This window comes from Coregonus clupeaformis, chromosome 9 (assembly GCF_020615455.1).
Source record: "Coregonus clupeaformis isolate EN_2021a chromosome 9, ASM2061545v1, whole genome shotgun sequence".
NCBI lineage: Eukaryota > Metazoa > Chordata > Actinopteri > Salmoniformes > Salmonidae > Coregonus > Coregonus clupeaformis.
The window spans coordinates 26,004,689-26,015,500 of record NC_059200.1 but is presented as its reverse complement, the minus strand read 5'-3'; the positions used below and the strand labels follow the sequence as shown (position 1 = coordinate 26,015,500).

At 44.4% G+C, this 10,812-nt stretch overlaps 1 pseudogene; it reads right to left on the bottom strand.

Moving 5' to 3' along the window:
- Positions 1-334: 334 nt before the first annotated feature.
- LOC121574260 lies at positions 335-6,064 on the bottom strand (annotated as a pseudogene).
- Positions 6,065-10,812: the final 4,748 nt, after the last annotated feature.

The window sequence follows — 10,812 nt, the reverse complement described above, 5'->3', positions numbered from 1 at the left end:
GTACGGAGCCCCAGACCAGGCAGGGAGAGCTGCCGAGTCCTTCTCCGTCTGAGCCCCTCTGGATAGGGCGGGGATGCGGGTGGGGATGGAGGCTGGGGGGTAGGTTGGGTTAAGAATGGAGACTTGGGGGTAAGAGTTGGTAGATATTGGGATTATGGATGCTTGAGGGTAAGTCATAAAGGCTTTGGGGGCCTGGGTTGAGGAGCTGGTCCTACAGTCATTGGAAAGAGTGGGAGAGGGTCTGGGGTACATTGGAGTGAGTGGGGGCAGGTATGGGCCGTGTGATCCGTTTGGGGCAGGTGTAAGGGGGCTGGAGGGATGGGAGACATTTGGAGCCCTCTTGTCAAACATACAGCTGCCTGAGGGTGTGTGTGTGTGAGTGTTTGAACCCCTGGTTGCCTGGCAATATGGAACTCTGGGAGTGATCGCCTAGTGTGTTTTGATTGATAGTGATGTGAGCAGAAAGCCTGTTGATTGTCTCAGTGGCCTGTCCCAAGCTGCCCATCACACGTCCACCATCACTCTCTCTCATCAGAGCCTCCTCCACATAGGAGAACACATCATTGGCTAAGATTTCATCCAGCTTCCCGTCACATCCTGCTGTTCCATGTTGATCCTGAGGACGGCGCTCTCCCACTCCCTCAGCTCTGTCTCCTCCACCTCCAGCCCCTCCAAGCCCCCCGCCCCCATCTCCCCCAGGATCTCCCCCAGAGAGTCCATCATGGCCTGGGCTGTGGGGTCTCCCTTGCTGGGCCTCTGGAGCTCCCCAGGGACACTCAGCAGAGCGTGGCTGTCCAGGAAGGCTCTCTCCAGACCTGGGTGCTGGTCCTGGGGGAATGCTATGTCTAGGTCTGGGGAAAAGACCTGTAGGTCCAGGTTAGGGTTAGCGTCCTGGGGCTGATTACAAACAGAGCGGTCCTGACTGAGTAGGGACCCCAGGAGAGAGGCAGGGTCCAGGGGCTTGTCCTCAGGGCTGGAGCCTGGGGGAGTGAGGCCTGGGGGGATGGGTGGTCCTGGAGGTATAATGGCAGTATCCAGAGAGGGACAGGACTCAAACAGCAGAGCCTCCCCAGTGGCAAAGCTGAAGGGAAGCTTCATTCTCCGCTGACGCAGGTGCTCCTCGCCCTCCTTGTTTCTGTAGATGGGTGACAAAGGTCAAAGGTCATACTGTATGTAAGCGTATATAAATACCATGGAATGATACAACTATAACTGTTTGGGGAGAGTAAAGATGAATATCAACAGTGGACTCACGTTAGGGCTTTCTGTCGAGCGATGATGAAGTCGGGTCTCCCTGCCTTGAAGACGACCCTGGCGTTGGCTTGAACCCACACCCACACACCTGCCTTTGTCAGCAGCCTGAAGATGGTGAATCCAGTCTCTCCTGTCTTTATCACTACAGAGATATAGAGAGGAGGAGAGAGGGAGAGAGAGAGAGAGAGAGATAGAGAGAGAGAGAGAGGGAGGAGGAGAGAGAGGAGAGAGAGAGAGGGAGGAGGAGAGAGAGGAGAGAGAGAGGGAGGAGAGAGAGGAGAGAGAGAGAGAGAGGGAAAAGGGAGTCAGAGTCTGCATCATAGTGAACGTTCGCTTGCGAAATACCAGATTTAAGCTTTAATAAGATAAGACTCAGGTGTGTGTGTATGTGTATGTGTAATGAGTAACTATAGTGTAACTCACTTTTGAGGTGGTTGTCTGCACAGTACATCATGTCAGCAGCATGGATGAACTGGTAACCTGAGCCTGGAGTGACCAACTCTGTCTCAGAGTAACCCAGCACCACCTTACCTCTGGAGGGGAGTGGACAGACACACATTAGGCAGACAGAAATGCACACACACACACACTGACATAGCAAAAATATATCTCAGGGAACAAACATTGTCCTCTCAAGTTCCCTCTTTATAAGTCCCTGGGAGGGTACAGTGTTCCCAGTGGTGCTATGAGATGTGATTCCTGTCGTAATGGTACCTAGTTTCTATGCCCATGGGGGCGAAGTCGAGTCTGTGTTTGGTCTGGAAGATGAGTGTCTTGGTCCTGAGCTCCATGACAGCTGGGGTCTGCATGGGCGTAGCGATGGCAAACAGGGCCAGCTGAGCAGGGGCCGTGGCCCCGTCGTCCCCCAGCCTTCCCTGACCTCAAATATACTTACATTTACATTTACATTTTAGTCATTTAGCAGACGCTCTTATCCAGAGCGACTTACAGTTAGTGAGTGCATACATTTTTATTTTTTATACTGGAATCGAACCCACAACCCTAGCGTTGCAAATGCCATGCTCTACCAACTGAGCTACATCCCTGCCGGCCATTCCCTCCCATACCCTGGACGACGCTGGGCCAATTGTGCGCCGCCCCATGGGTCTCCCGGTCGCGGCCGGCTATGACAGAGCCTGGATTCGAACCAGGATCTCTAGTGGCACAGCTAGCACTGCGATGCAGTGCCTTAGACCACTGTGCCACTCAGGAGGACGTCCCTGGAAGTTCAACGCCTATAGGAGGGAGAGAGTGTTGTATACAATGAATAATTGGAATAGATTTTGGGAGAATGGATTATGGATAATGTCCATGTCATTTATGGATTAAATGGATAATGTATTTATGTAATATATGGACCTATGGATTATATTTGATACAGTTGAAGTCGGAAGTTTACATACACTTAGGTTGGAGTCATTAAAACTTGTTTTTCAACCACACCACGCATTTCTTGTTAACAAACTATAGTTTTGGCAAGTCGGTTAGGACATCTACTTTGTGCACGACACAAGTAATTTTTCCAACAATTGTTTACAGACAGATTATTTCACTTCTAATTCACTATCACAATTCCAGTGGGTCAGAAGTTTACATACACTAAGTTGACTGTGCCTTTAAACAGCTTGGAAAATTCCAGAAAATGATGTCATGGCTTTAGAAGCTTCTGATAGGCTAATTGACATCATTTGAGTCAATTGGAGGTGTACCTGTGGATGTATTTCAAGGCCTACCTTCAAACTCAGTGCCTCTTTGCTTGACATCATGGGAAAATCAAAAGAAATCAGCCAAGACCTCAGAAAAGACCTCCACAAGTCTGGTTCATCCTTGGGAGCAATTTCCAAACGCCTGAAGGTACCACGTTCATCTGTACAAACAATAGTACGCAAGTATAAACACCATGGGACCACGCAGCCGTCATACCGCTCAGGAAGGAGACGCGTTCTGTCTCCTAGAGATTAACGTACTTTGGTGCGAAAAGTGCAAATCAATCCCAGAACAACAGCAAATGACCTTGTGAAGATGCTGGAGGAAACAGGTTCAAAAGTATCTATATCCACAGTAAAACGAGTCCTATATCGACATAACCTGAAAGGCTGCTCAGCAAGGAAGAAGCCACTGCTCCAAAACCGCCATTAAAAAGCCAGACTACGGTGTGCAACTGCACATGGGGACAAAGATCATACTTTTTGGAGAAATGTCCTCTGGTCTGATGAAACAAAAATAGAACTGTTTGGCCATAATGACCATCGTTATGTTTGGAGGAAAAAGGGGGACGCTTGCAAGCCGAAGAACACCATCCCAACCGTGAAGCACGGGGTGGCAGCATCATGCTGTGGGGGTGCTTTGCTGCAGGAGGGGCTGGTGCACTTCACAAAATAGATGGCATCATGAGGAAGGAAAATTATGTGTATATATTGAAGCACCATCTCAAGACATCAGTCAGGAAGTTAAAGCTTGGTCGCAAATGGGTCTTCCAAATGGACAATGACCCCAAGCATACTTCAAAAGTTGTGGCAAAATGGCTTAAGGACAACAAAGTCAAGGTATTGGAGTGGCCATCACAAAGCCCTGACCTCAATCCTATAGAACATTTGTGGGCAGAACTGAAAAGGCGTGTGCGAGCAATGAGGCCTACAACCCTGACTCAGTTACACTAGCTCTGTCAGGAGGAATGGGCCAAAATTCACCCAACTTATTGTGGGAAGCTTGTGGAAGGCTACCCGAAACGTTTGACCCAAGTTAAAGAATTTAAAGGCAATGCTACCAAATACTAATTGAGTGTATGTAAACTTCTGACCCACTGGGAATGTGATGAAATAAATAAAAGCTGAAATAAATAATTCTCTCTACTATTATTCTGACATTTCACATTCTTAAAATAAAGTGGTGATCCTAACTGACCTAAGACAGGGAATTTTTACTAGGATTAAATGTCAGGAATTGTGAAAACCTGAGTTTAAATGTATTTGGCTAAGGTGTATGTAAACTTCCGACTTCAACTGTATATTACACTGCTCAAAAAAATAAAGGGAACACTAAAATAACACATCCTAGATCTGAATGAATGAAATAATCTTATTAAATACTTTTTTCTTTACATAGTTGAATGTGCTGACAACAAAATCACACAAAAATTATCAATGGAAATCAAATTTATCAACCCATGGAGGTCTGGATTTGGAGTCACCCTCAAAATTAAAGTGGAAAACCACACTACAGGCTGATCCAACTTTGATGTAATGTCCTTAAAACAAGTCAAAATGAGGCTCAGTAGTGTGTGTGGCCTCCACGTGCCTGTATAACCTCCCTACAACGCCTGGGCATGCTCCTGATGAGGTGGCGGATGGTCTCCTGAGGGATCTCCTCCCAGACCTGGACTAAAGCATCCGCCAACTCCTGGACAGTCTGTGGTGCAACGTGGCGTTGGTGGATGGAGCGAGACATGATGTCCCAGATGTGCTCAATTGGATTCAGGTCTGGGGAACGGGCGGGCCAGTCCATAGCATCAATGCCTTCCTCTTGCAGGAACTGCTGACACACTCCAGCCACATGAGGTCTAGCATTGTCTTGCATTAGGAGGAACCCAGGGCCAACCGCACCAGCATACGGTCTCACAAGGGGTCTGAGGATCTCATCTCGGTACCTAATGGCAGTCAGGCTACCTCTGGCGAGCACATGGAGGGCTGTGCGGCCCCCCAAAGAAATGCCAACCCACACCATGACTGACCCACCGCCAAACCGGTCATGCTGGAGGATGTTGCAGGCAGCAGAACGTTCTCCACGGCGTCTCCAGACTCTGTCACATGTGCTCAGTGTGAACCTGCTTTCATCTATGAAGAGCACAGGGCGCCAGTGGCGAATTTGCCAATCTTGGTGTTCTCTGGCAAATGCCAAACGTCCTGCACGGTGTTGGGCTGTAAGCACAACCCCCACCTGTGGACGTCGGGCCCTCATACCACCCTCATGGAGTCTGTTTCTGACCGTTTGAGCAGACACATGCACATTTGTGGCCTGCTGGAGGTCATTTTGCAGGGCTCTGGCAGTGCTCCTCCTGCTCCTCCTTGCACAAAGGTGGAGGTAGCAGTCTTGCTGCTGGGTTGTTGCCCTCCTACGGCCTCCTCCACGTCTCCTGATGTACTGGCCTGTCTCCTGGTAGCGCCTCCATGCTCTGGACACTACGCTGACAGACACAGCAAACCTTCTTGCCACAGCTCGCATTGATGTGCCATCCTGGATGAGCTGCACTACCTGAGCCACTTGTGTGGGTTGTAGACTCCGTCTCATGCTACCACTAGAGTGAAAGCACCGTCAGCATTCAAAAGTGACCAAAACATCAGCCAGGAAGCATAGGAACCGAAGTGGTCTGTACGTTTTGTACGTTTGCCCACTGACAAAGACATGATCCACCTGAGCGACCCATACACCAAAGAGAAGTTCCCATCTGTTTTATGGGTGGGTTGAATCGCAGTGGTTGTTTGCTGAAGTGGTAGTTGCTTGTTAAAAATGTAATGTAATACAATGGCAATTCGGGTTATAGGTTAAAATCCTACGCATGAACTGCCAACATTTTTACGCACATTAATTGATAATGATGGAAAATAAGATATGCAAGATATTTGAATAGATATTTTTTAAATAGCTATATAAATATATTGAGGTGAGAGCATTGGAAATGCTTTTGGCGGTTGACCTGCTTCTGTTTTGTGGGTGGCACTATGTGATGTTTTCGATGGATGGGTCCTGGCCCCTCGGGGGCATAGGGATCCGGGGGGACAGCGTGGTATGCTGATCACTGACGGCCCAACATGGGATGGGGAGGGGTTTTAGCGGGGAAATTAGTGGAAAACAATTGGAGGGTTATTTAGTAACATTGCAAATATCATGGTATAGCTATATGGACACTCAATCACTATAGTATTTTCTATTGGTAAATTTACAAACATATATAATGACAAATAGATTTGAAACTTGTATCTCATTATGGTATGTGGTGAAATAAGTATAGCCAGTTATAATTGTAATGGCATAGCAGATAATAACAAAATAAGAACAATATTTACATGGCTCAAAGAGAAGGAATATAATATCTATTGTTTACAGGAAACCCATTCAACAATTCTAGATGAAGTTGCGTGGAAAAAGGAATGGGGAGGCGAAATATACTTCTCCAATGGGCTAAGATACTCAAAAGTGGTGATGATATTAATTAACAGTAATTTCGATCCGAATGTGCAAATTGTCCAAACAGATACGCAAGGTAGATGGATTATTTAAAATATGTTATTGGACCATAAACAAATATGGCACATTAACCTTTACGGACCAAATAATGATGATCCACACAATACAGTGAGGGAAAAAAGTATTTGATCCCCTGCTGACTTTGTACGTTTGGCCACTGACAAAGAAATTATCAGTCTATAATTTTAATGGTAGGTTTATTTGAACAGTGAGAGACAGAATAACAACAAAAAAATCCAGAAAAACGCATGTCAAAAATGTTATAAATTGATTTGCATTTTAATGAGGGAAATAAGTATTTGACCTCCTCTCAATCAGAAAGATTTCTGGCTCCCAGGTGTCTTTTTATACAGGCAACGAGCTGAGATTAGGAGCACACTCTTAAAGGGAGTGCTCCTATTCTCAGCTTGTTACCTGTATAAAAGACACCTGTCCACAGAAACAATCAATCAATCAGATTCCAAACTCTCCACCATGGCCAAGACCAAAGAGCTCTCCAAGGATGTCAGGGACAAGATTGTAGACCTACACAAGGCTGGAATGGGCTACAAGACCATCGCCAAGCAGCTTGGTGAGAAGGTGACAACAGTTGGTGCGATTATTCGCAAATGGAAGAAACACAAAAGACCTGTCAATCTCCCTCGGCCTGGGGCTCCATGCAAGATCTCACCTCGTGGAGTTGCAATGATCATGAGAACGGTGAAGAATCAGCCCAGAACTACACGGGAGGATCTTGTCAATGATCTCAAGGCAGCTGTGACCATAGTCACCAATAAAACAATTGGTAACACACTACGCCGTGAAGGACTGAAATCCTGCAGCGCCCGCAAGGTCCCCCTTCTCAAGAAAGCACATATACAGGGCCGTCTGAAGTTTGCCAATGAACATCTGAATGATTCAGAGGAGAACTGGGTGAAAGTGTTGTGGTCAGATGAGACCAAAATCGAGGGATTTGGCATCAACTCAACTCGCCGTGTTTGGAGGAGGAGGAATGCTGCCTATGACCCCAAGAACACCATCCCCACCATCAAACATGGAGGTGGAAACATTATGCTTTGGGGGTGTTTTTCTGCTAAGGGGACAGGACAACTTCACCTCATCAAAGGGACGATGGACGGGGCCACGTACCGTCAAATCTTGGGTGAGAACCTCCTTCCCTCAGCCAGGGCATTGAAAATGGGTCGTGGATGGGTATTCCAGCATGACAATGACCCAAAACACACGGCCAAGGCAATAAAGGAGTGGCTCAAGAAGAAGCACATTAAGGTCCTGGAGTGGCCTAGCCAGTCTCCAGACCTTAATCCCATAGAAAATCTGTGGAGGGAGCTGAAGGTTCGAGTTGCCAAACGTCAGCCTCGAAACCTTAATGACTTGGAGAAGATCTGCAAAGAGGAGTGGGACAAAATCCCTCCTGTGATGTGTTTAAACCTGGTGGCCAACTACAAGAAACGTCTGACCTCTGTGATTGCCAACAAGGGTTTTACCACCAAGTACTAAGTCATATTTTGCAGAGGGGTCAAATACTTATTTCCCTAATTAAAATGCAAATCAATTTATAAAAATGTTAACATGCGTTTTTCTGGATTTTTTTGTTGTTATTCTGTCTCTCACTGTTCAAATAAACCTACCATTAAAATTATAGACTGATAATTTCTTTGTCAGTGGGCAAACGTACAAAATCAGCAGGGGATCTAATACTTTTTTCCCTCACTGTATATATAATAAATTATCGACCTTGCAAGCAATTCAAGACTCTATTATTATGGTGGGAGATTATAATACCATTTTAAATAGCTCAATGGACCGTAAAGGAAATCACACTACAAACAATCACCCTCATGCTCTTAAGGAAATCGTGAATGTCATGGATACATTAGAACTAGTAGATATATGGAGGCTTAAATCTAGTGAGATATACATAGCGGAGACCCAATTAAGCTAGTCGTCTTGACTTCTTTCTTATGTCATTCTCGTTGGCACCAAAAGTTTAAAAAGTGTTGATAGGGGACAGAATGCGGTCGGACCATCATATAATTGGCATATACATTACTCTTACTGAATTTCCACGTGGGCGAGGATATTGGAAATGTAATCAAAGCCTATTGGATGACAACTTGTTTTTAACTAGGACAGAGGAATTTATAGCTGATTTTTTCCGACATAACATACAGTGGGGGAAAAAAGTATTTAGTCAGCCACCAATTGTGCAAGTTCTCCCACTTAAAAAGATGAGAGAGGCCTGTAATTTTCATCATAGGTACACGTCAACTATGACAGACAAAATGAGGAAAAAAATCCAGAAAATCACATTGTAGGATTTTTATGAATTTATTTGCAAATTATGGTGGAAAATAAGTATTTGGTCACCTACAAACAAGCAAGATTTCTGGCTCTCACAGACCTGTAACTTCTTCTTTAAGAGGCTCCTCTGTCCTCCACTTGTTACCTGTATTAATGGCACCTGTTTGAACATGTTATCAGTATAAAAGACACCTGTCCACAACCTCAAACAGTCACACTCCAAACTCCACTATGGCCAAGACCAAAGAGCTGTCAAAGGACACCAGAAACAAAATTGTAGACCTGCACCAGGCTGGGAAGACTGAATCTGCAATAGGTAAGCAGCTTGGTTTGAAGAAATCAACTGTGGGAGCAATTATTAGGAAATGGAAGACATACAAGACCACTGATAATCTCCCTCGATCTGGGGCTCCACGCAAGCTCTCACCCCGTGGGGTCAAAATGATCACAAGAACGGTGAGCAAAAATCCCAGAACCACACGGGGGGACCTAGTGAATGACCTGCAGAGAGCTGGGACCAAAGTAACAAAGCCTACCATCAGTAACACACTACGCCGCCAGGGACTCAAATGCTGCAGTGCCAGACGTGTCCCCCTGCTTAAGCCAGTACATGTCCAGGCCCGTCTGAAGTTTGCTAGAGTGCATTTGGATGATCCAGAAGAGGATTGGGAGAATGTCATATGGTCAGATGAAACCAAAATAGAACTTTTTACAGAACTAAATACAAAAATTATACTTAAATCCGAACTGGTTCTCTAGCAAACTAGTAAGATTGTCTCACCCAAAGGAACTTTTTCCCTTTATTCAGATTAAAACCCCTCACTTTCAGGTATTTCAAAAGGAAATAATCTCCCAAATATCACTATTTCTAAAACAAGCCATAGAAAGTTGGATGCAATTTCAATTTAATCCTCCAGAAATGACAGAACAAATAATGCAACAAATAGTGGTTAAACTCAAATATACTAATTGATTAAAAAAAACGTTATTTTTTGAGAAAATGTTTAAAAAAGGTATAATCTTCGTAAATTATATTATCGGTAGGAATGGTGGAGTTATGTCGCACATGCAGCTAACAAAAACATATGGAACTGTCTGCTCTAAAATTACAACCAGATAATTGCAGCCTTACCACAAAAATGGAAGAGGAAAGTGGAAGGAGGAAAAGTAAGGAACTTGTCTGTCGGCCTTGCATTAAAGAACATAATTGGTTAAAGAAAATTGTGATAAATAAAAAAGTTTACCAGTTAAATTTAAGGACCAAAAGATTGACAGCCGTCCCATATAGATTGCAAAGTAGTTGGGAAGAGATTTTTGACGTACCGATTCCATGGCATAGTGTTTATGAACTGATACGCAAAACGACGCCGGATTCAAAACTTAGAATTTTTCAATTTAAATTATTATATAAAATTCTTGCTACCAATAGAATGTTATTTGTATGGGGGATACAATCTTCCCAGCTCTGCAGATTTGGCTGTGAAGAGACAGAATCATTAGATCATTTGTTTTGGTACTGTCCATTTGTAGCTTGTTTCTGGACACAGGTCCAGGAATGGCTGAAGGATTGCAATATTTGCATGGAGCTGACCCTGCAGATAGCACTACTGGGTGATCTGAAAAGTCATAGTCAATCGATCAATAATATAATAATACTTTTAGCAAAAATGTTTATTTTCAATTCACAAACTGTAGAAACAATGAGAATAGAAAGGTTCAGAACTTTTGTAAAACATCACAGTACAGTTGAAAAATATATGGCAAATAGAAATACAATATGGATGGTGTTAGGAGATAGATGGGAGGTGTTGAATGGAGCTGAAGGATGGGACTAATAACAACAACTAATAACAACAAGATAACTAGTGTAGGACATGCTGTGTCCATAATACGTAAATAGGTTATATAGTGTGAGCTTTTGTGAAAGAGCACAGTTAGAAAGATATGGCATATAGAAGCATACCAGATGGACATCATGAAAATGTTATAAATTTATTTGCATTTTAATGAGGG